We start from the raw sequence: 25,178 nt of genomic DNA, 5'->3' as shown, positions 1-25,178 counted from the left end.
TAAGCTTTTGGAATACATAAATATAATAAATTATGTTCTCGTGATTTTAACAATTAAATACTTCTTCGCATGAAAAAATTAATTAACTAAAAAATATTTCAGTAATTTATACTTAAGGACAAAAAAATTTTATTTTTATAATATAATAATATTGTATGTATGTATACTTTTCTGAAAAAAGTAGATTCAAGAAAACAAATTTTCTTTTTTTTAATTTTGTTCTTGAACTTACTTGACAAGCGATATTAACTTCAACTTTATACTTTCGGTATAGCACTTTTCGATTTATTTTCTCCAAACGGGAATTAAAAGTAAAGAATAAATAACATTTTCCTCTATAATTATTGCAGCCGTATACTGAAAAGTTTAACTTTCCTTTATTTGCATGACGCGGAGCTCCTAACTACACAAAATTTTTGTTATTTATTTTGAACGTTGTATTTATGTTTCCTTACAAACTTAAATGGACCTCTTAACATTTAATTTCATCAAAAGTTATACAATGTAAGTATCAAGTTAAAATATTTTTAAGTGTAGTTGTGGCTATTTTGTTGTTGAAAATGACACTCTTAAGTTTGAATGAAAGTGAGATATGATAAAATTATATTTGTAGTTAAAAACAGATAATTCATTTCAAATTCAATCTTTTGTTACATGCATATTTCCAAATAAATTTGACAATATATTAAATTCTATGCATTTGAATCTATTCGTATATTCTGCAGCATTAATTCCTATAAGCAAATACTTATTACGTACAATGTACTTTTAGTCCTGTCGTATAGTTATGCAAAAAATTGTATCAAAAGTATTGTTTCTTCTATGCGGTTATGGTTTAAAAAGAAAAAAAAAAGTAATTTAATTTATTTTTAAATTCGGTTGTCAGTAAGAACACGTATTTAGTGTAATACGACATATATTATTCTGTTTATTAAAACATTACTATCGATAACTCCATTTTAGATTTATCTGTCTATGTTATATTTCAAATTGATTCTTTTTCTTCGGCTTATGACAGCAGCAAATTTTGTTTTATCGCATATGTAATGTTTTTATGTTTTGCATATTATAATTAATGAGTTAGTATTGTTGGCGGGTGAGGCTTTTTCACAAATGGGCGCGTTCTTGGCGGCTAGCAGGTAGGACGCGTGTATTACGCAGGCTGGATAGGGAAGTACGACTGCGGGCGAGCTCCATGATAGAAGCAACGGGAGTAGTAGCACTCGGCTATTTGTATAGGTTGGGATAGCTGTGCGAATGGTAGAACAGACCACGGGTCTATGGTGAGGAAAAAGGTCCCAAGCTCGACATCCCGACGATGAGACCGTTTACGAACTGTCGATGGATCGTCAGGAAAGTTAACAACTTCTTCAGAAACTTGAGTCCCTCTTTCAAAATTCAGTTTAATACCTGGAGATGACTATATTCGGTGTTCTACCAAGCGAAGCATACTCTTAATTCATTACTAGTTGATGTTTAATATTTTGACGCAAAATAAAATTGTGAATCAGCTTACTTTGCTCATGCCAGGTTTTACAAGTTTTGTCAAAGTTAATTAAATGAATAAAAATTGTGTCCCTTTGTTGCTGGCTACCCGCAAGAAATTATCATGGTGAATAATAATAATTTTAAGTCGACATGTAATATTATGATTTTTATGGGATTGTGTTTTGGTAATGGTGTGTGTAACTGTCTTGTGTATTTTATTACATTAACTTCACGTAACGAATTGTCTGAACGTAATGTTATTGTTTGTTTGTTTTAATATTTCGTTTTATTGAACAAAGATACATAGTTTGCCACTTCGAGCGACTACAGAAGTGACAATACAATTAGTTTACAGTGTTCCAAACATTTTAGTTTCCTCTACTGTACATGGGGCGAATATTTTTTATGTTATGTTTACTGAAACCATTTTACGCGCTAAGTGAGATGTTGCGATTGAGTAGAAGGGAAAATATGTCTTAAAACCCTGCGTAATGTTATGAATTCCATTCATTCGTTTACTCTGTGATCCGGAGGGTCTAATGTTAAGACTGAATACATGTGCACTTCCTCTATGTAGAGTGGCTTCATTGAGATGAAAGCAAAGCTCACGTTGATGAAATACTTATTAATTAAAAAATTAAAATGTTGTTTTATGCTTCAATTTCTGTTAGTGTCGTACACAGATTAAAAATGTAATGCAGAGTTCCTCAGTTTTATGTATATTGAAATTTGCTCATGTGTAGTGTAGTTATTAAAAGCATAAAAAACATATATGACGAATTGTTGTGTATTATTTCCATTAGGCGTGACCATGAAAATAGATAAGATTTTATCATTATGTGAAATCTTCATTTTAAATGTTGGCGTTTAAATATATTTATGAAAGCGTGTGATCTTAAAGTACTATTTATCTATTTAGGAAGTAGGTAGTTTCTTTGATTTTAGAAGGGTTTTTTAAACAAACAACTAAATTAATTCAAAAATTTGAACTACTGCAAGCAAAAAATACTTTATTCCATTTTTATTTTAAAATTAGCCTTGCTTACACTCTATTATCGAAAAATATTTTTTTTTGACAGAGATGAATACCGTAAATTAATACACAAAACATACATGTTTTCGTATGATACAATAATAGCTAGTGACAGTGACGAAACCAAAATTATTTTGATAGTTTGTATAGAAAATCCCCAACAGTAGTGGTGGTATATTTAGGGATTTCTTTGTAGATGGGTACTATTCCACAATAAAAAGGAGTTATCGTCAATTATCAAAGCAGCCATATTTCGTATCTTCTTTGACAGCCTAAATACAGCACCAAATGACGTACTTGGCTAAAAATTAATTCCAGCTGCATGCGTAGATTCCGGGAGGAGGGGAGAATCTCAAGGTGGCCCGAACCTCCCTGAAATAAAAAAGTCCGTCTGAGGGGGCCCTCTTGCATTTGCAAAATCTTCACGTTATCCCGTGGGCCTCATGGGAATCCTACAAATTTTCGCCCGTGATTCCAGCTATACATTTCACTGACACCTTGAGCACAACAGTCAGTGCACACTGAGTTCTTCCATACCACCCGCACTTGTCTTCGATAAAATCTGAACTCAGGTGGATTCAGCGTGACTGACTAAGCCTGCAGTCTGAATCCACCTGTAGGCCGCTGTTGCAACAGCTAAGAAATGTACACTGCTCGTAGTGAACAGTCTGTATGTAACTCGAAACGGGATTCCAGTTCATTCGTGTATACTTATTCATCATATTATGCAACGTTAAAGTCATTAAAAAAATATGCAAAAATAAAATAAAATGCTAAACATGTAATAAGAGCCAGAAAATAATAATATGCAGTAATATTTAGTGTAACTAAATACGACGTGAACCCTAGAATACAAAGTTGACGATGTGTCGTTGGTGGGAACACTTGTTTGTTCCTGACATTTTTTTTCTTTACAGAATTTAAAAGTAAGTTTGACATGCACTTTTTATTCAGGAAGTAAGTTAAAAATTTATTTGTCGTTATTTAGATCTAAAAAGTTGATTTGTGTCTAAGAGTAAAAATAATTAATATTATTTTCATCATTTTATTCCCAGTTTTATTACTCAATTATTAGTAGGACGTGATTTCTCGTCGCGGTGCGGAATACTTTTATGAATGAAAGCATAACTGTTCGTGCAAAACCATTCATCACACAAATGTCAGTTCGAAAGTATAATGTTGGAAATTTTTTTTATGATATAATTTTTGCATTTTTCCCCCCCTGAAAACACAAGCTAACACATCGATTGTTGGTGACGGCATTTTTTGTAATGTATGTAAATCTCTTAATTATGTAGAACGTTAATTAAAAAATAAAAATACATGTTTTAAACAGAATTGACGATTGTTTGCATTTCATGGATATGGACTGGATCGCAACACTAATTTAATGTTTCAAGTTAATAAACACTGTCAGGAAGCAAGCAAGGCAATGCGAGAACATTATCCTTTTGGTTGAATGTAGCGAAAGGGAAAAACAGTCACCTTTCTTGCCACGATCTTGTTCGCAGATAACGCAGGTATAAGTAGTAAATGGACTCCACACAATGACAACCCTCCCATTTTTCCGCCCCCCTCGCTGAAACGCCCTCTCCCCCCTCCACCACGGCGCAGGCGACAGGCTCAGGTATATCGCCCCGCCCAACCACTGGCCGTAGCACGTGGCCAGTGGCCCACCGCGCTAAACATTTTTACTAGGGAGGCCCCTTAAGACTCGTGACTAGAGAGTCGCCGCACTGGACTTCGGGGAAGAGTGTGAGTAAGGAACTTAAAGGTGTCCCAGTGCTGCCAACCGCCGAGACGTTTATGGATATGCTACGGGCAACGCTAGAAGAAGATGTAAACCCATATTCACCCGGTCAAACTTAGCACAACCCAAGGGTGTCGGGTCAAGTCCGCGTAATCACTCAAATAAATTTGAATTTTTGGCGTTTACCCGTGTACACTTAGGTGTACCCAAGGTTGGTTGGGTAATATTAGATGTTAGTCAGTTATTTAAGTTATATTTGAATTAAAATTCATCAAACATTTTGTTTTTTTTTTCTAACATTACTCATTCAGCGTTGGGTAGACCTAGGTGTACACAGGTAAACCCCGAATTCAAATTTATTTTCGGGATTATTCGGACTTCACCCAACACCCTTATGCAGTGCTTAGTTAACCCGGATAAACATAGGTTTACTTATTCTTATAGCATTACCCGTAACGTATACATTTGTCTCTAAAAGCAATAATGATTTTGGCTGAATTCACAACTGAAAAAATAACTAACAGTAGGTCGTATGCACAAGAATTGACCGCCTTGTTTTCGAACCCACTGATTCACAACTAGGCACAGGTTGGTCAAGCGCAAAGGAGGAAAATTTTTCTTTTTGTATTACGGATACAGCAAAGAAGGGTTTCATTTTTGCTGGCGTTGGGACATGTTTATAAATATTTATCTTATGTTGGTAGGAATTTATCGAGATACTAGCCGTGTACCTGGTGGGAAAGTATTTGGTCCTCATTTTTAAAAAAAATTACCGAAAAGGCTGATACAACTGACTTTTATTTATAAACAGATGCCTAAACACCAAAGTCCATACTTCTCACTTCAAAAAAGACCAACTTCCCTATAAAGTTTCTTCCTCTATTAAAACAATTTAGCAGATGAATTTTTTAATATTCTTTCTCTGTGCTGACCAACATTATATAACGCATTCCTATGGAAAATTGCATGCTTCTCAAACCACCGGTTTAAGCTGTGCGTTGACTGTCTGTCAATGTTAGAGTTTTGCTAAGTAGATAAATTTGTTGAGGTAATTATTAATTTCAAAATAATTCATCGCTTTTATAGATAATTGATTCAAGTGCTTCAAGTAGTTTTTAATCCGTTGACTATTTTTAATCTAATTTTTGGTTAACCTATCAAACCTTACGTAATTTACGAGCTAAAAAAATGGTGTTTTGTCAGAAAGCGTGAGAGTAAAACTTGAAGCACTTATTTACTAACACTAACAAATGAAGTTTTGTACCACTCGCGAAACTTTATTGGCTTAAAATTGACGCATTTGAATTCAATTGTGAACCGATTTCGCACAGGACATGCGCACAGGACAAGTCTACTGGATTATATTCTCCAGTTGGCGAACCCAGTTATGGAATTAGTCGTATATGTCAACTCAGGCCATGGTTCTTAGGTAATGTGAACTACTTAATCGGAATATGTTAAACTCTGAAACTCGTTACATTCGTTTCCGATTGGGGATGTTTCTCGCGCAAACTAAAGTTTCGCAAGTACTCCAGAACGACATATATTCTTTGCTTCTTTATTAATGGCTGGTTTGACGTCAACAAACCATACTGCAAAAAAAATATTTCATGTATATATATACACGCACTATAAGTTATATTTTGTTATATAATACACCAAAATTAAAGAAAATTATACTTAAAAGTTATCAAAGTTTCGTTACATAACTTTTGTTACAGATCAAAAATTTTTAAGCACAATCGATGTCTAGAGAAGTTTCATATAACCTCATAAGCTAAACTACTTGTTATTTAAATGCTTCGCGTACTGTTAAGGGACTTTTCTTTACATTAATTAGAATACAAAAATGTAATGTTTTTGTTCATAAGTTTTACCTACTGGTGGATAGGGGATGGTATTGTTTTATTTAATTAAATTTAGACAGTATATTTTTATTGTTTGAATATTGGCCAAAATTTTATTCATTATTACCAATATTTTTTCCATAATAGGTGGGGAAGGGGATTTGGGTGGTTTCTACAAATATAATGAAGACAGTGGAAATTTTCTTGTGCATACGTTAAGGGTGCAAAAATTGATATCACGGTTAGAATAAAACTGTAGATGAGTATATAAAACATACAAACAAGCATGCAAAAAATTTAACTCTCTTTTATAAGTATTTATATGCGTATATATATTCTCATATCCTTAAGAAATCTCTTCAGTGTGTTTGTTAGATAAATATTATTGCTATAAAAAAATTGCGAATCTTTAAATAGTATAAAACAGTCATTATCCTTATCTGTCACCTAGTTATTCTAAATTACACAACATATTTTCATGCCATTTTCACCATCATTTAACCAATTTTTTTTGGAAGAAAAAAACCTGTATGAAACACATATTTTAAATTTTAAAATAGTAAATATCTAAAGTTTTCGTAATCAAGTCGTTAAAAACTCCGTTAGGGCGCTTACATAACTTACACTGAATTATTCCTGACTGACAGCCTACATCAAACTAATATAATACATAATTGTAGATCTTGAAAATGCCTATAGGTAATTTCGTGATATAATATGTCTTATCTGACTCACAATAACTATTTTTTTTTTCAATTTTTAAAGATAAAATTCTTTAGTTATGGACAGTAGGTATTATTATGTATTTATGTATTTTTTGAAAACACCAGACACTAAACGAGATTTTGGTAATGAGTACTTACTTATTAATCTTAATTACTCTAAATTAGTAGATCGCATCTTAGCGAAGCAAGGGTGGTTCTTTGTCTACTTTACAATAACCTAACCAATGAGTTACGAAAAAATAAGAATTAAAATATTGTTAAACTACAGTGTAAACATGTAAAAATAAGTATATACGAAAGTGTAAAAGAATTGTCAGGTGGCGTAATTTAAAACTATAAACTTGAAGTCTGAATACCAGCACGTGGTGGATATTTGGTTGATAAAACTCTTATCCCAGGATTGTATCGTAATTTAAAATTTAAATTTTTTTTCATTATTATTTATTAGAATTTATAAAATGTATTCCAGATCAGTTTTTTTCTTTCAACAAGATTTATTTGGCACACGGACACGCTTGATACTTAATTCGATGTTCACGAAAGTTATTATATAAAGGTTAATGCCAACACGCGTGGTCGGCTTTCTAAATGAATTCGGCTCGTGGATATAGCAGTAACGCGCATGCGCTTTGGATTTCATAATGATAAAATTTCGTACTTGTTATGGCGCACTTCATTGCATTTCCTTTACTTACAAAAATGTTTACCCTCAACGCGCCTAAAATATATAACTTCAAAAATATGTTTTGATGCTAGTCGTGCAGCAATATATAATCACTAGGTAAATAAAAATAAATATTCAATTATTTTATTTATTTAAATTAATGACAATACAGAATAAGTGAGATGTATGACAGATTTAACTAAGCAAATTAAGACACAACCTGATAAACCCCGACACATAAAAATAAACTTTGGGATCAAATCAAGTTGTAAATAATCGCTTCCCAGGCAACCTGAAAAAAATATTTCTTTTTAAACAAGTAAATGTTTTCAAATATGGCTACCTTAACATATTCAGTCTTTAAAAGAATTAGCTATGTCGTGTACCCATGCTTTAAGAAACTTTTAAGCTAGTAAAGGGTGGATGAGTGACTTGTTGGTAATAACAGTAGAACAGGGAGCCAAATATTTGATATTAAAACGAAAAAAAAAATCTTCCAGCTAAGGCGATCCAGATTGGATTCTCATGCACGGTCAAAGTTCGGAACTTCTCATACGTAAGGAAACGTGGCGGGCGTTTCTTAGAACCATGTAATCCTCACCCGTCCGCTGTGACCTCAATTCCGACGGAGCGTTCAAGCCCGAAGTCATTCTTTCGAGAGAGAGTTGAAAATAAAACTGCTCGTTCAACTGGAATAATATATATATATATATCAGTGGTAAGAGAAAGAGGGAGAGACGGAGAAAGAAATAAAAAAACAGAAGGAGAAAGGAGAAGGAAAGATGTGGAGTGTTATGAAATAAACAAGGCAGGCCCTCCCCGAAAATACTGTCGGAATGGGAAGGGGGGAAAAGAGAATTACTTGTCGTGAAAATACTATTCCGGCTTCGTGTGTGCACGCGAGTTAGAATGTACGTGTTGGTGTGTGTGTGTGTGTGTGTGTATGTGTAGCCAAGGGCTGGCGAGAGAAGGGAGATATGTTTAAAATATTCATGAAGTGTTCTTACGGCGCCGGTTTTAAAGGGGACAGGGTGTGGCTGAAGAACCGCGAGAGACAAAGAAAAGAAACCCTGCTTACAACACCCCCCCCCCCCCCCCCGACAAACACCTTCTTTACAACAAATTACTTCAACAATTTAACCTCCGGGTTCAATTTTTCTCTTTCAGGTTTTTTTTTTATTGGTTCATACAAAACTAAACTATTTTACACGCAATGAAACTGTGAAACTGCACCTTTCAAGACGATTATTTGACACCACTAGCCGTATAATACAATGCCGAAACTACATTACAAAAAGACTGATGTTGGTTTTCGTCTCTCTACTTGTGTGCTTGATTGCTGTTTTATTTTTTTGGCAAGGTTTATTTTGATACCACCCAAACGTTTATCAAGAAAATGGTATGTTTTGTTGCGCGGACAATAAATTTTGCTGAAACATTTCAAACAACTGTTGGTTTTTAAAAATATTTTAACCGACACTTAATATGTATCTAGGTACGAACAATTTTTACAACTTTAAATAAAAACATCGAGATATTTTATGTACTTAAGAAATCAAATAATATTTTTTTTATATAAAATACTGGTATTAAAATATTTAGATGGAAAACATATAAAAAAATAAATATCAACTAAAATATAAGTTTAACTCATATATCTATACCTTGTTTATGTCAACAAGATATAGATTATATTTGAAAAATACACTCAGTTGTAGTTCCTCTTAACAGAAAAATAGCTTATTAATATTTGGAGAGAATCAATTCAATGTAAAATACAACGAATTTTCTTTTATTACCGTAATGTTAACGATACGATAAACTGAAAATAATTTTTTTATTCTATTATTAAAGTATACAGGAAAAATAATAAAATTAATATTACAAAATACATTTATCATTTCTGTATTTCAGTCATGTATTTATTTAAGTTACATTTATAGTATACGTTCAGACCAAATGTAGCATTAGGGGCTACTGTCGTAAAAGAAACGTAAGTAATTATGTTCTTTGAATGGTTCTTGCAAAGGCGAAACTTGATTTAAGTCGTTCGATTGGAAATGCGCCATTGCTGGTTACATTATTTGTAACAAGAAACCTCAATAAGGATCAAAAAAAATAATGGAATCACACAGAAAAAAAGCCAAAATCAGCTGATGTCAACAAATCAAAATCTTAGACCGCGCAGACAATTCCATGAAAGGAATTAGTCAAGGAATGTTTACATCACAGACGGTCACAATGGGCTGTAAACAACGAGACAGTTGCGACGAGAACAGGAATAAAAAAAAATTGTTTGTCTGTAAAGTCGGTTTACTGACGATAGTTTAACGTGACAACGTCATAACAAAACATTGATGAAATGATTGCATACTTTTATGAATAAAATTGAATCATTTTTATTTTAATAATAAAAGAATAAATACTTGAAATTATACTAGTAATCAGATTTTTCAAATGCAAGAATAATTATCCTTTATTGCCGAAATTGTTGTTGTAATAAGCAGTGAAAACCACATTAACTTTTCACTTCACTTTATAAACAGTCGATGAGTGGAGTAGCTTTGTCATTGATTATTTATTGACTTTTTTTTTTTTCTCCAGGCATGTTTAGCAAGTATAAATCTTTTAGTTTCACTGTTTGCTATATTTTTGTTGGTTATTTAACCGCGTGTTTAAAGTGTTCAACCAGTTTCTCCGATGTATTCAAGGGGATCTGACATACACTTGTTTTCTTTTGTTTTCAAATTTGTCTATTTTGTCCGATATTGAGATTTCTAATGGCACACATTGTCCCTCACCGGCAATGGTGTATGTCCAAAACAAAAAGTCTTAAATCAATTTAAGTTAAGTTTATAGTTGGTAACGGGAATGTAACAAATTTATTTTATTATGTTATAAATAATTGTACACTTAGTTAAAAAAAGAAATCATGCGTTACAAAAAAATTTAATTATGTGTTTATTTGTAAAAAAAACTGGAAATATACCATGATAAATTTGAGTCAGTAAAATTCTATTCGTTACCATATTTTAAAGCTTTTTCTCGTACATTTGTTACATGCTACGGAAAGAAGAAAAATATAAATTTTCCTGGGTTTCGTCCAGCATAAAAAGCACAAAAAAAAATACCGCTCCGCAACTGAATGAAACGTATCTCCCATTCCACAAAAGGAGAGGATATAAATATTCGTGGCTCGCTACTGATCCGGAGATGATACCCCGCTGCGAAGCCAGAAAAAAAAGTTTCTTCAGCGGGAACACCGTAGGTTGGAATGATGCATTTGCATTCATGCGGACTGGTTCTGAGGGGGCGAAGGTGGGAGAGAAGAGGGTTTTTTTTTGCCCGACCTGCCACGCATCCATTTCAACGTTCGTGGGAGTTTCAGTTCACGAGACCCGGGTCGCGCATGGTTCGCCGACCCGCGTGGCATCGTTCCGTTACCTCACGTGAGCACACTCGGAAATTGTTTCTGCAAACACACGACTTTTGGGCTCTGATTCTTCGGTCTGGTTAATTGTGAAATAAAAGGTGCACACTCATCAACTTATATCACCAGTTTCGTCAGAAATACTACTATAGTAGAACCTCGCATATCCGACCTTCCCACAACCGACTCCTCCCGATATCCGACCTAGTGTCCGACTGTCGGTGATTCACACGCGCTTCCGGTTGGTGAGCCTGTTAGGCTTGAAGGAGTGACTCATCTACGATATGCTTTGTTTTCGTATCAAAAACTGTCAGTTCAGCCGTGAATCTTGATGTGTAATGTGCTCTGACTATAATCTTGTACAGTTCTGTGTTTGTTAACGTCAATACTGTTTGTGTTTTTTCCCATTATTTATTCACGACTACAGAATTTAAAGTGTGCAATACGTAGTGCTTTACGTGTGTGACAATGGCAACTCAAAAACGTAAACGTGTTTGTGTTTCTCTGCAACAAAAACTTGAGATTTTACAACGATTGGACCATGGAGAGTCTGTTATGAAATTAGCTTCTGAGTTGGGTGTAGGGGTGACTACGATAAATGATTGTAAAAAAACCCGTAAAGATCTGGAAACGTACTCAACAACAGTTGAGACAGAAGATGCCTTAAAAAGTAGAAAAATGTTGAAAAAACCAAAACTTGAACTTGTCGATGAAGCATTATGGGTTTGGTTTTGTCAGGAAAGGAGCAAGGGAATACTATTGTCAGGCCCCATCGTAAAGGAAAAAGCCATAAAATTGCATGAAAAGCTGGGAGGTGATCTAGAAAAATTTAGCGCTAGCGAAGGGTGGCTACATAAATGGAAGTTGTGTCATGGCATACGACATCTTATTATTGCGGGGGAAAAACTCTCAGCTGATGATAATTCTGCTACAGAATTTGTAGCAACATTTGAGAAGTTGGTCACAGAACAGAAACTTGTACCCGAACAAGTGTACAATGTAGATGAAACAGGCCTAAATTACAAAATGCTTCCAAAAACCACTCTAGCTGCTAAAAATGAACCTGTGTTAGGAACAAAGCTGGCTAAAGACAGGCTCACAATTACAATAACGTTGTATTACAGTACGATATAGCTGTTTTTCTATCTGAGAAAGTCGTTTTTTTTGCTCCTCCCGATATCCGACCTTTTGGCCGTTCCGACTATGGCCTGGTCCCGTCATGGTCGGATATGTGAGGTTCTACTGTACTACTACTACTACGTTTTAATAAGGATTTATTTTGTTTCTTAAAATAATACAGTCGTTCTGTTTCTTTAGAATATTTGGTATTCAACAATTAAAATTAATAAATATTTATTATAAATTTTGCAAATCGTTTTTGCAAATAATATACTCAGAAGCTTTTTTTCATCCGACATATTAAAAAAATCGTTCTTTATGTTCTAAAAGAAACAAAATTTTATTCAAATAATTTAAAAAAATATATTAAATGAACAATTTTTTTCTTATAATTGTCTGTTAATCTGGTGTTTTTCTCTAAGTATAACAGTATAAAATCTTCATTCCGTTGCCGTTATAAGTTTTAAGCTTATCTCGACATTCTCCTCTAATTCCCATTACAAATTCTACTTCATTTATTCCTTCAGTAATTAACAAGCGGTTCCCACGACATATTTCGTGTGTACAGAATAAATCACACGGGTTATTTTGACACAAAACTTCAGCAGTTCAATTTTATTATTAGCCATTGCACAAGGTAGGTACATCGTTTATCTCACATTTCATATTTTTCTTAGATTACCTTTTTTGATTTCAAGTTCAGGAGGAAACAACAACGATTAAGTGGAATCACTTACTATAAAACATACTATGTATAGGCTACCTACTTATTCTCAATTTGACGACAGCCATGAAGTTATTCAAATAAAAAAATTAAAATCCACAATAAATCAAGTTGTTGCATTATTTAGAATTAAATCATATTTCTTTAAAAATTACTACAAAAATAAATTTTATGTCATTTGCAAATTGCTTTTGGTACATAACTATCATTATATTTTCAAAACAGTCCAAATGAAATTTATATATCATTTTATTTTAGGTTCAGTAACTAAAACTAATTTTATTTTTAAGTCAACTCATTGGCTGTTTCTGAGTAAAAACAAATTGTACAAACGGAAATAAAATAATTTTCAAACGTGAGATGGTTTTAACAACAAATGTTATTTTATCTAATTTTGTAAGCGATGAATTTAAGTAATTTGAAAAACCGCAGACAGAATGATTTTATAATTTGTTTTTTTTTTTCTTGATTGCCTTTTGTATACCCATGCCGAGAGCTAGCTATATTCGCGGCAGGCCTGCGCGCCAGGTACTGAGGGCGGGTTGAAGGCGTTACCGTCAACGCTTAAGCCCTCGCACGGGAATGGCGCCGAAGGCCATTGTGCATCTCCCCTCCCTTTTCGACTCATGGCTACAGCCCGCATTGTTCCCTTGGGAGTTGTAGGCCTCATTAATTTCACGCGACAATAGTCCTGTGAGCACTGCAACTGTGAAGGGTTTCGTTAGAAATGGTGGGAAGGGGGGGAGACGGGGTGTAGGGGAAATGGAAAAGAGGAATGAGAGGTTAGCTGGCTTCGCCTTCTTGCCGAGGGCATGTATCAGGGAGTGACACGAGGAACAGTCGCATCTCCCTTCCCAGACACGAATTACAAAACCAACTCAAGCATTAACTGTGTTGCAAAATTTTACAAACTAGTGAACGATTTCGGATTTACTACGAAATGGACAAACGTGCAGTAAAATTAATTAGCAAAATTTTGGATGAATATGAGAATTTTGTGACATTTTTGATGTGCAGGTATATACTCAACATAGGATTTTAAGTAACATAATTTTTTTGGAGAATAAATCTTGAATAACAATTATATATTAAGTTCCCATCCATTTATTTAGTCTTATATATATTCTCCTGCTTACTGCTTCGAATCTTTTAACGAAGTGATACATTTTGTCACAGAAAAATATCTGCCCAGATTAAAACCAAGTCTTAAACGGAATTATTTTTTAATTTGTTCGGATTCCTCTTTCTTTTAACACTTTTTTTTTGACAAGACTCAGTGCTGTATTTATCGAACACTATTAGAGCCAACGTTGTGTCGTTAAAACACTGAAGCTACCTAAATACTCTTTTGGTAATGTTAATTTTTCACAGGATGTAATTTTGAATTTCTGAAACGAATCATGAATGTTCAGTGGTGTAGTGTTTGCATTCTCACTTGCCCAAAAACCTGCGAAGAGAAGAGCTTCACTAACTAATGGAATCCCCATGAAGACGAAAAATTAACTTTCCACACTTGTACACATTCTCATAAAGTCTAACATGCAGTCAAGTTTTCCCGTAAAGCACAACTGTCGGCCACTAAATGTGTTGCGATATTCTCTGTTTTGGGTATCTATGTCCCTTAAGGATCCCGCCTACCTAGGCACAAATACGGCGTGTAGAGCTTCAGGAAAAAACACGAGATATGAAAACTACTCAACATCAAAATGGGGTCTGTTTACGAAACGTATTTAAGAATTTACTAAGGCCTGATTTGTAGTCTGGTTTCTGGATTAAGTTTTTAAACTCAATTTTAAGAAAAAGTAAAATGGCTAAACAGCGTGTTCACAGATTAATTTTTAGGCTGAAAACAACTGGTACAGATCCTTGAAAGCACTTGAAGGACTTTCGTTACACCTTTATCTTCATTTCCCCGCCATAAAATAGTACGGTCATCGCTCGAATGTCAGAGTTGTGCTGTGCCCGACGTGAAGACTGCGTGCCAGTTCAGAGTTTTGCGCTTAGAGGCGATACGGCGCTAGAAGCACCAGCGAGCGTCGCACTTATGACCCCGCTGCACTGATACAGATACACCACTGACAAGGGATGTGTGAAAAAAAATTTTAAATTAAACATGCTTGACTGCTGTAACTTCACATATCGTTCTGGCACAAAATAATTTTTCAATTGACATGAGTCCACTTTGGGCTTCACGTTTGTACTTTGAGAGTTTTGCCCGTTTGTCGCGACGCGTCAAAGAGTCCTATCTGCGATAGTCACAAATGGCCGATTGCCTCGCCGCCATCTCGGACGCACGTCATTATACGAGACACGATGCCTTCGGCGGCTCAGTGGAAAGGAAATAAAGGGGTGGGGGAGAGTTTACAAAGAGCAGTGCCGTCCATGATATAACCGTTGACAGGTTTTCACAGGGGTTGGTATCGTGAGTAAAAAAAAGTCATATGCCAATTTTTATTCATTTCGGGTGTTTAATTAAAAAACCGAAAGAAAAGAAGAACAGATAATGGGTCTATGCCATTGATTTTTAGGGAAAATATCAGGATATAGTCATAACAAAAGTTTCGTTTTAATTTGTTCCTTAATTAGCAGTAGTATAGAAAAGGGCATACTGCGCCAGGGTTCAGGGTGTGGATTGTGATTGTCGGTCCGCCATCTTGGATTGTCACGTCACGGCGGCCATTTTTGACTCAACAATTCCTCAAAATTACTCAAAAATGACTCAAAATTACTCCAAAAGTCCCGTTTTGAGGAAAAATTTCCAGTTTTAGTCTTTAAAAATACCAGCAGCTAGAAAAGTCCTAAAAGCGGCTTAAGCATCCTTAATTCAAGCCACCGTTAAGCCGCTATCAGGACTTGACCTTGAAACCGACCGTCATCTTGCATCCGCCATTTTGTTTTCTCGAACATTCCGGCAGGGTTTTTTCTGCCATTTTGAATTATGACATCACCGTTGCAATTTCCCTTTACGGCCGTAATCTTTAAAATCTTTATTTATGATCCGATTTTAATGAAAAAAAAATTTAATTTATAAAAAAATCAATTATTAAAATTTTTGATATCAATATTACAACAAATTACTTTTATGACACTTAGCTTTGAGTCCTCGGTTCAAACCCGAAAAGTGCAAAAAAATAAAAATGGTGAACGATATTTCCCTTGTGGTGGCTGCAGGCAGACTGGCCCCCACCACTTTGTTAATAGCATATATCGCCAGTGAGCATCACGTCATGTCTGCCATCTTGAAAATCCGTAACTTTTATGTTACAAAATCGGGAAAAAATTTAAAAATCATTAACAAAATTAATCAACCGAATTAAATAATAAAAATCCTTTAAACCACTGTTGCACATTTCGTGGCGGCCGCCAACCTTGAAATCATCCGCTGGAGACCACCATCTTGTTTCCGTCTGCTAGAGTGTGCTGATACCATGTTAGTATAATTTTCTGATCACCATACCTTTGTCCACAACTGCTGACATTGAACTTTGACCTTGACCTTGAAATTTGACATTGACCTTGATCTACGACTTTGACCTTGACGACCATCATGGATCCGACATTTTGTATTCAGTGCATGCTACCAGGAGCTACCACATGCTAGTGGTCATTGCCACCATCTTGTTTTCGTCAGCTGGAGGACACCATCTTGTGTGTGTGTACACATCTTACCATCATGCTAGTTTTATTCTAACCCGCTATTATTCTAACACGAGTGCAGTAATCATTTATTACCGAGGTGCACCCGCCATCTTGATTTTTTGGCGCCATCTTGAAATCATGTTTTTTTAGCTAGAAATGCGGGAAAAATTCCAAAATTAATTTACAAAATTTGGCAATCATTCTACATATTAATTAGATCCGCTCCTGTCATTGGTTAGATACTCGATCGATTTAATAACGTTTAATTTTATGTAAAAAATAATAATTTCAATAAACCATGTTCAAAATTCTTAAAGAAACTTTAAATCTTCTACTAGCATTATCCTATAAGCCATCAATACAAGCATCTTGGAAAATTCGTAATAAGTAACCTAGAAATTCAGGAAAAGGTTCAAAATTCATTAACTAAATTTGCGAACAATATACTGATTAATTAGGTCGACTAAGGTCCTTGGTACGATACTGGACGAAGCTAAAAGAAATATAATTTAAATACCAGAAAAGTGTAAGGTTCGAGAAATAAAAGACCACAAGTTCTTTTACAAACATAATATTTATTACACATTTTCTATCCTACTACAGGATCACTTGCGAAAGCCAGCAATCTTATAAACATTTAGCCCAGCATAGACGTGCAACGACTACTTCTTAGCTCCAACAGCTCCAAATGCTCCAAAAGCTCCAAAAGCTCCAAAAGCTCCAAATGCTCCAAATGCTCCAAATTCTCCAAATGCTCCAAATGCCCCAAATGCTCGAAATGCCCCAAATTCTCCAACAGCTCCAAATGCTCCAACAGCTCCAACAGCTCCAATGATATTGGGCTACAATGCTACGAGTCTAAGAGACTACGAGGCTACAAGGCTACGAGTCTAAATGGATCTAGCTGGTTACGAGTTATACATGGCTGCGAGACTACATTACTAAAAGACTGCATGGCTACGAAACTACATGTCTATGAAGCTACAAGGATACACGTGTACTCAGCTCCAAAAGCTGCAACAGCTCCAAAACAAAATGTACGCAATGTACGCGCAATACATGCAATTTACGCGCAATAAATGTAATTATTACACAGTACACACAGTAACGAAATGTAGAAATAGTAGGTACACACACAGGAAAAAAGGAACCTACACAAAGTACACACAGGAAACGGAACGTACACACAGTACACGCACAGGAAACGGAACGTACACACACAGTACACACAGGAAAGGAAATGAAGAAATAGTACACACACAGGAAAAAACGGAATGTACACACAGTACACACTGGAAACGGAACGTACACACAGTACACACAGGAAACGGAACGTACACACAGTACACACAGGAAACGCAACGTACACACAGTACACACAAGAAACGGAACATACACACAGTACACGCACAGGAAACGGAACGTACACACAGTACACACAGGAAACGGAACGTACACACAGTACACACAGGAAACGGAAAGTACACAAAGAAAACGGAACGTACACAAAGAAAACGGAACGTACACACAGTACACACAGGAAACGGAACGAACACACAGGAAACGGAACGTACACACAGTCTACACAGGAAACGGAACGAACACACAGGAAACTGAATGATCACACATACAGTAGCGGAAACACAGGCTTAGTTGGAAATCAGAATGCAATAAATAATAACATTAATTTTTACTTTCAATATTTAATTTATTTCTCAATATTACACAAATACAAGTAAAAGAAGCCATTATTGTATGTAGCCAGCTTTCCTCAGTTCTTTGAGTATGAAGATAATTATTTGATGCACGAATAGTTTCCTGCACAAAGCAAGCCATGTAGAAGTCTTAGCCGGTCAACCTATATGTTTGGATCTTTCCATGATGTGTAACCAATCTCTTCTACCACCATCTTACTTGCTTGTTTATTATACATACTTTTAGTATCACAATCGTCCCAGTGATCATAATAAGCATTATCAGATTTATTTATTATAACACGTCGTTTCCATCGTTTCGGTGTCAGGACACCACCACATTCTTCGATCTGGTCAGCTTTAGGTGCTACATCACAAAATATTCCTTTGCCAACAGCCTCAGAGTCACTGTAACAATCACTGTAGAAGACATCCTTTTCACCCAGATTACCGTATGAATTCGATATCGTTGATGTGTAAGTGTCTTCATCGTCTTTTTGCTTCCTTTTTAGGAGTCCATCATTTTTACAAAGAATGGAGGATCTACAGAATATAGGCTTGAATGTATTCTCACTTTTCACGATGTTGATACATCCATTAGTTTCAGTCTTTCCGAAGCTTGAAGAAGTCTTTCAGTCTAGCGTGTGCTACTGATTATTCTTGTAATATAATGGTGGTTTTGTCCGTATGCTCCTGATTATTATTGACAATATTTTGATGGTTCTCTTTTAGTGCTTCTCATTATTCCTGACTAGACCTCTGATGGTTTTCTCCGAGTGCTGCTGGTTACAGATCAAAAATTGATCTCCGCATGAAGGACATTTTACCTAATGAGTTATGTCATTTTATCCTGTGATGCAAATAAATTGTTAATTTCTGGTACTAAATCATAACTGACAAAAATTTTTTTATAAGGTGGATTTCAAATATAAAAAACATTACTCAGTCCAAAAATATCTGATAAGACGGAAGAGAAACACTATCACGAAGGACGAACTTCCTTCTCCTTGATGTCTAGCGAAGCCTTCCTTCTTTTGCGATCATTAGTGAGCATCCTGCATACCACATAAAATAAATAATATTTACCTGCAAGCAAAAAAATGTGTCGACATCTGTTGTTGACAAGCAGAACTACTTGCAATAATTTTCTTTGCATTAGATAACTTAACTCTCGCTGAAGAAATATTTAAAAAATTCTATTTAAAAAATGGTTCCAATTGGAAAACTGACAGTTTGTATCTAAAATTAGTCACAGAAGCAACCATGGATCATGGTTTGTTATCTGCAGCTGAATCGGAAGGAATACGCTGTAGATACTGTGGCAAGGATTTTGTCATGAGAAGGAATACTAGACTTGATGAGAGGAATAATTGTGCTAAAAACTCACTACGCAAAATGTTCAGCTGTAATCGTTTTAGCAGGTTGTTAACACGAATTGACAGCCTAAACAGACATGGTAGAACATGTAAAGCCAAGCCTACTTATGGCATAGAGGACATCGATGGATCCACTAGACTAAAGAAGAGTGATCTGCATTACGACAATAATTTTCCTTGTCCTGAGCGTGATGGTATTAGCACAACCGATCGTGACGAAGAACATAAATTGAAGGATGCTGATGGCTTAGGGAAGACTGAAACTAATGGAAGTATCAACATCGTGAAAAGTGAGAATACATTCAAGCCTATATTCAGTAGATCCTCCATTCTTTGTAAAAATGATGGACTCCTAAAAAGGAAGCAAGAAGACGATGAAGACACTTACACATCATCGATATCGAATTCATACGGTAATCTGGGTGAAGAGGATGTCTTCTACAGTGATTGTTACAGTGACTCTGAGGCTGTTGGGAAAGGCATAGATTGTGATGAAGCACCTAAAGATGACAAGATCGAAGAATGTGGTGGTGTCCTGAGACCGAAACGATGGAAACGACGTGTTATAATAAATAAATCTGATAATGCTTATTATGATCACTGGGACGATTGTGATATTAAAAGTATTTATAATAAACAAGCAAGTAAGATGGTGGTAGAAGAGATTTATTACAGATCATGGAAAGATCCAAACATATAGATTGACCGGCTAAGACTTCTACATGGCTCGCTTTGTGTAGGAAACTATTCGTGCATCAAATAAATTTCCTTCATACTCAAAGAACTGAGGAAAGCTGGCTACATACAATAATGGCTTCTTTTACTTGTATTTGTGTAATGTTGAGAAATAAATTAAATATTGAAAGTAAAAATTAATGTTTTTATTTATTGTATTCTGATTTCCAACTAAGCCTGTGTTTCCGCTTACTGAATGTGTGATCATTCCGTTTCATGTGTGTTCGTTCCGTTTCCTGTGTGTTCGTTCCGTTTCCTGTGTGTACTGTGTGTACGTTCCGTTTTCTGTGTGTACGTTCCGTTTTCTGTGTGTACGTTCCGTTTCCTGTGTGTACGTTCCGTTTCCTGTGTGTACTGTGTGTACGTTCCGTTTGCTGTGTGTACTGTGTGTATGTTCCGTTTGCTGTTTTTTTCTAGTGTGTGTACATTCCGATTTTTCCTGTGTGTGTACTATTTCTTCATTTCGTTTCCTGTCTGTACTGTGTGTGTACGTTCCGTTTCCTGTTCGTGTACTGTGTGTACGTTCCGTTTCGTGTGTGTACTGTGTGTAGGTTCCGTTTTTTCCTGTGTTTGTACTATTTCTTCATTTCGTTAAATGTGTGTACTGTGTAATCATTACATTTATTGCGCGTAAATTGCATGTATTGCGCGTACATTGCGTACATTGTGTGTTGGAGCTGTTGGAGCTTTTGGAGCTGAGTAGACTTGTATCCTTGTAGCTTCATATACATGTAATTTCGTAGCCATGCGGTCTTTTAGTCATGCAGTCTCGCAGCCATGTATAACTCGTAACCAGCTAGATCCTTTTAGACTCGTAGCCTTGTAGCCTCGTAGTCTCAGACTCGTAGCATTGTAGCCCAATATCATTGGAGCTGTTGGAGCTGTTGGAGCATTTGGAGCTGTTGGAGAATTTGGGGCATTTCGAGCATTTGGGGCATTTGGAGGATTTGGAGAATTTGGAGCATTTGGAGCATTTAGAGAATTTGGAGCATTTGGAGCATTTGGAGCTTTTGGAGCATTTTGAGCTGTTGTAGCTAAGAAGTAGTCGTTGCACGTCTATGCTGGGCTAAATGTTTATAAGATTGCTGGCTTTCGCAAGTGATCCTGTAGTAGGATAGAAAATGTGTAATAAAAATTATGTTTGTAAAAGAAATTGTGGTCTTTTATTTCTCGAACCTTACACTTTTCTGGTATTTAAATTATATTTCTTTTAGCTTCGTCCAGTATCGTGCCAAGGACCTTAGTCGACCTAATTAATCAGTATATTGTTTGCAAATTTAGTTAATGAATTTTGAACCTTTTCCTGAATTTCTAGGTTACTTATTACGAATTTCCAAGATGCTGGTATTGGTGGCTATAGGATAATGGTAGTAGAAGATTTAAAGTCTCTTTAAGAAATTTGAACATAGTTTATTGAAATTATTATTTTTTACATTAAATTAAACGTTATTACATTGATCAAGTATCGAATCAAGGACAGGAACGGATCGAATTAATCTGTAGAATGATTGCCAATTTTTTTAATTAATTTTGGAATTTTTCCCGCATTTCTAGCTAAATAATTACATGATTTCAAGATGGCGCCCAAATAATCAAGATGGCGGGGGTACCTCCGTAATAAATGATGCTGCACTTGGGTTAGAAAAATAGCGGGTTAGAATAAAACTAGCATGATGGTAAGATGTGTACACACACACAAGATGGTGTCCTCCAGCAGACGAAAACAAGATGGTGGCAATGACCACTAGCATGTGGTAGCTCCTGGTAGCATGTACTGAATACAAAATGTCGGATCCATGATGGTCGTCAAGGTCAAAGTCGTAGATCAAGGTCAATGTCAAAGTTCAATGTCAGCAGTGAGGACAAAGGTATGGTGACCAGAAAATTAGACTAACATGGTATCAGCACACTCTAGCAGACGGAAACAAGATGGTGTTCTCCAGCGGATGATTTCAAGATGGCGATCGTCACGAAATGTGCAACGGTGGTTTTAAGGATTTTTATTATTTAATTCGGTTGATTAATTTTTTTAATGATATTTAAATTTTTTTCCGATTTTCTAACATAAAAATACGGATTTTTAAGATGGTGGACATGACGTCATGCTCTCTGGCGATATATGCTATTAACAAAGTGGTGGGGGCCAGTCTGCCTGCAGCCACCACAGGGGAAGGATCGGTCGCCATTTTAATTTTTTTGCACTCGTCGGGTTCGAACCGAGGACTCCGAGCTCTGTGTCATAAAAGTAATTTCTTTTGATATTTATATAAAATATTTTATTAATTGTTTTTTTATATATTGAAAATTTTTTTTTAATAAAATCGGATAATAAATAAAAATTTTAAATATGTTGGCCGTAACAGAAATTGCAACGGCAACGTCATAATTCAAAATGGCGAAAAACACAACGCCGGAATGTTCGAGAAAACAAAATGACGTCATCCAAGATGTCGGATTCAATATGGCGGTCGGTTTTAAGGTAAAGTCCTGATAGCGGATTAACGGTGGCTTGAGTTAAGGATTCTAAAGCCGCTTTTAGGATTTTCTAGCTGCTGGTATTTTTAAGGACTAAAACAGGAAATTTTTCCTCAAAACGGTACTTTTTGAGGAATTTTGAGGAATTTTTGAGGAATTTTGAGGAATTTTGGAGTCAAAAATGGCCGCCGGTACGTCACAATCCAAAATGGCGGACCGACAATTACAATCCTCACCCTGAACCCAGGCGCAGTATGCCCTTTTCTATACTACTATTAGCAATATTTTCAAAATTTTCAAAAATCACACACATGCACCTACAATGGTACTATGACTTCTAATGACTATGGCTATGACTATGGTAAAAAAATGTACTCCGCGACAAACACATACAGACATGATCCATTCGTTGTGAACACAAACATTGTTGACGCATTTTTAGTCTCGTGGTTATTAGCGATTCTAATTCGACGGTATTTTTTCACACAAGAAAGTTCAACCGACCATCACTGTAACGAACAAACCGACGTTTTCACGTCAAAATAAAAATTTTCATTGTACGATATTGTGGCAAACTACTCGGTGTTCCAGGAATTTTATCTGTTAAAAACGTTCCTTCTATTTTAATCATGAATATGGCTGTACAAGATAAGACTAGCTTTTGCTCATTGGGGGCTGCACCCCCAAACCTCCACCTCTGAGGATAGAAATTTCCAACTGAAAATGTAGCTAATTAATTAAATAAATTTTTTTTTAGTTTGTAGTACTTGTAATGTAACTAATCCAACCAACTGTATTGAATGTATTGTGGTATAGTAGTGCATATTTTAAGGAGTGTGTATAGAGTTTTTAGTTTTATTTATTTTAGGTATGTTAAAAACTATCCACTATTTAAAATAGTATCACTCTGGATGTTGTTGCAGTATATAACTATCTTTGTATTTATATGTTCTGTAACAGTATAAAAACAACTTAACAACAAACATGTAATATTTATTTTAATACTCTATTATTTTAAATAGTATTTTATGTATTAAAAAATATTATATATATTTGTTATTGAGAAAATCAATGCTTTCCACATTAACATAAACAAAAAAATATTGATTCACTAACAGATAACGCTGGTACTCTATATTTCAAAAGTTCAACATTTTGTTAATAATTCTATAATAATTAATTCAAATAACGTTAGGCTCTTGATATTAGTTCTTAATTCTTTGGATTACGGCAAAAAGTATTATGAAATGTTAAATAGTTCAGTCGGTTTGAGACAGAGGTTTCTTAAAAGACAGCTCATTAACTCTGGATTTAGCTATTAACGATTGCAGACTAAATTGCTGAACAAAGTTTGCTGATTAATTGATCTAGATTAAAGTAGTAAAAATAGTTATGTATTTCAGTTGGTGAACTGTTAATGTCACCCAGTAGATACAAAAATTACTATGGTAATTTACAAAAACAACCACTTATTTTTATAAAATTGAACATCTTCGGAGTAACACTTATGATGCACAGACTAAATGTCAAAAATATTTTCAGGCTCTTTTGGCTTCAAACTTTAACAGTATTTATCTCGAATATTTACCTCGAATAGGCCTATCCGTTTAGATAAAATAGCCCAAACCAAATTATATCAATCCTTACTCCATAATGGTAGAAGAGCCCTTTATTTAATCTCTAGCTGCTGGTTCAATATCACATTATTTTTTTAAAAAAAAATTGTAACCAATAACAGGATTTAACATTACATTTGAATAGTGCGCCAAAAAACTGACAACCAATCCGGTTGCTTAACTTAACTGGAGGCTAAAAGATTTTTCATATCACAGCTAGCACAATATCCTCTCAAACATACTAATTACTGCAATTTTGATACCAACAACGAACAAATAGCTGTTAAAATACAAAGATAAATATAGAACAAGAAGTCAATTTTTTTTGGACGTCATGATAATTCCCATGAGATTTGAATAGAGGGACCCCTTACCGTGAACTCACTTAGACAATAAATTAATTTTTTACGTGATGATGGTGATGTAAACCCTTTTTACCGCGTTTTCGGCAACAAAACCATCACGCTTTAGGGATTTAAGTTATTTGTGACACTTAATGTAAAATATTTATATCATGTATATTTCATACTTGAAAAGGAGAAATGTAAAATTTTCATCGTATAAAACACTGTATTCTTGTGCCAAACAAAATATTTTGTAAATGTTCTAGCGAGTAAACAATGTTGATTCATAAAAAAAAATTTGTAACAACAGTTTTTAACATGAATAACATCCATTGCTAAAAAAAAAAAAAAAAAGTTTAGTTTTTTTTCCCACATTGCATTAATGCTAACCAGAGCAATAAAGTCATTGGCTCTAGCATATAACACAATCTATTACTTGCTTCGGCTCGTGTGAACACAGCCAAAAATCGTATCGTCCCAGCATTTTCACGCTTCGTGTCATCCTCGTGAATTACGAAC

The sequence above is a fragment of the Bacillus rossius genome, chromosome 5, assembly GCF_032445375.1.
Source record: "Bacillus rossius redtenbacheri isolate Brsri chromosome 5, Brsri_v3, whole genome shotgun sequence".
Classification (NCBI taxonomy): domain Eukaryota; kingdom Metazoa; phylum Arthropoda; class Insecta; order Phasmatodea; family Bacillidae; genus Bacillus; species Bacillus rossius.
This window is presented reverse-complemented; position numbering follows the sequence as displayed.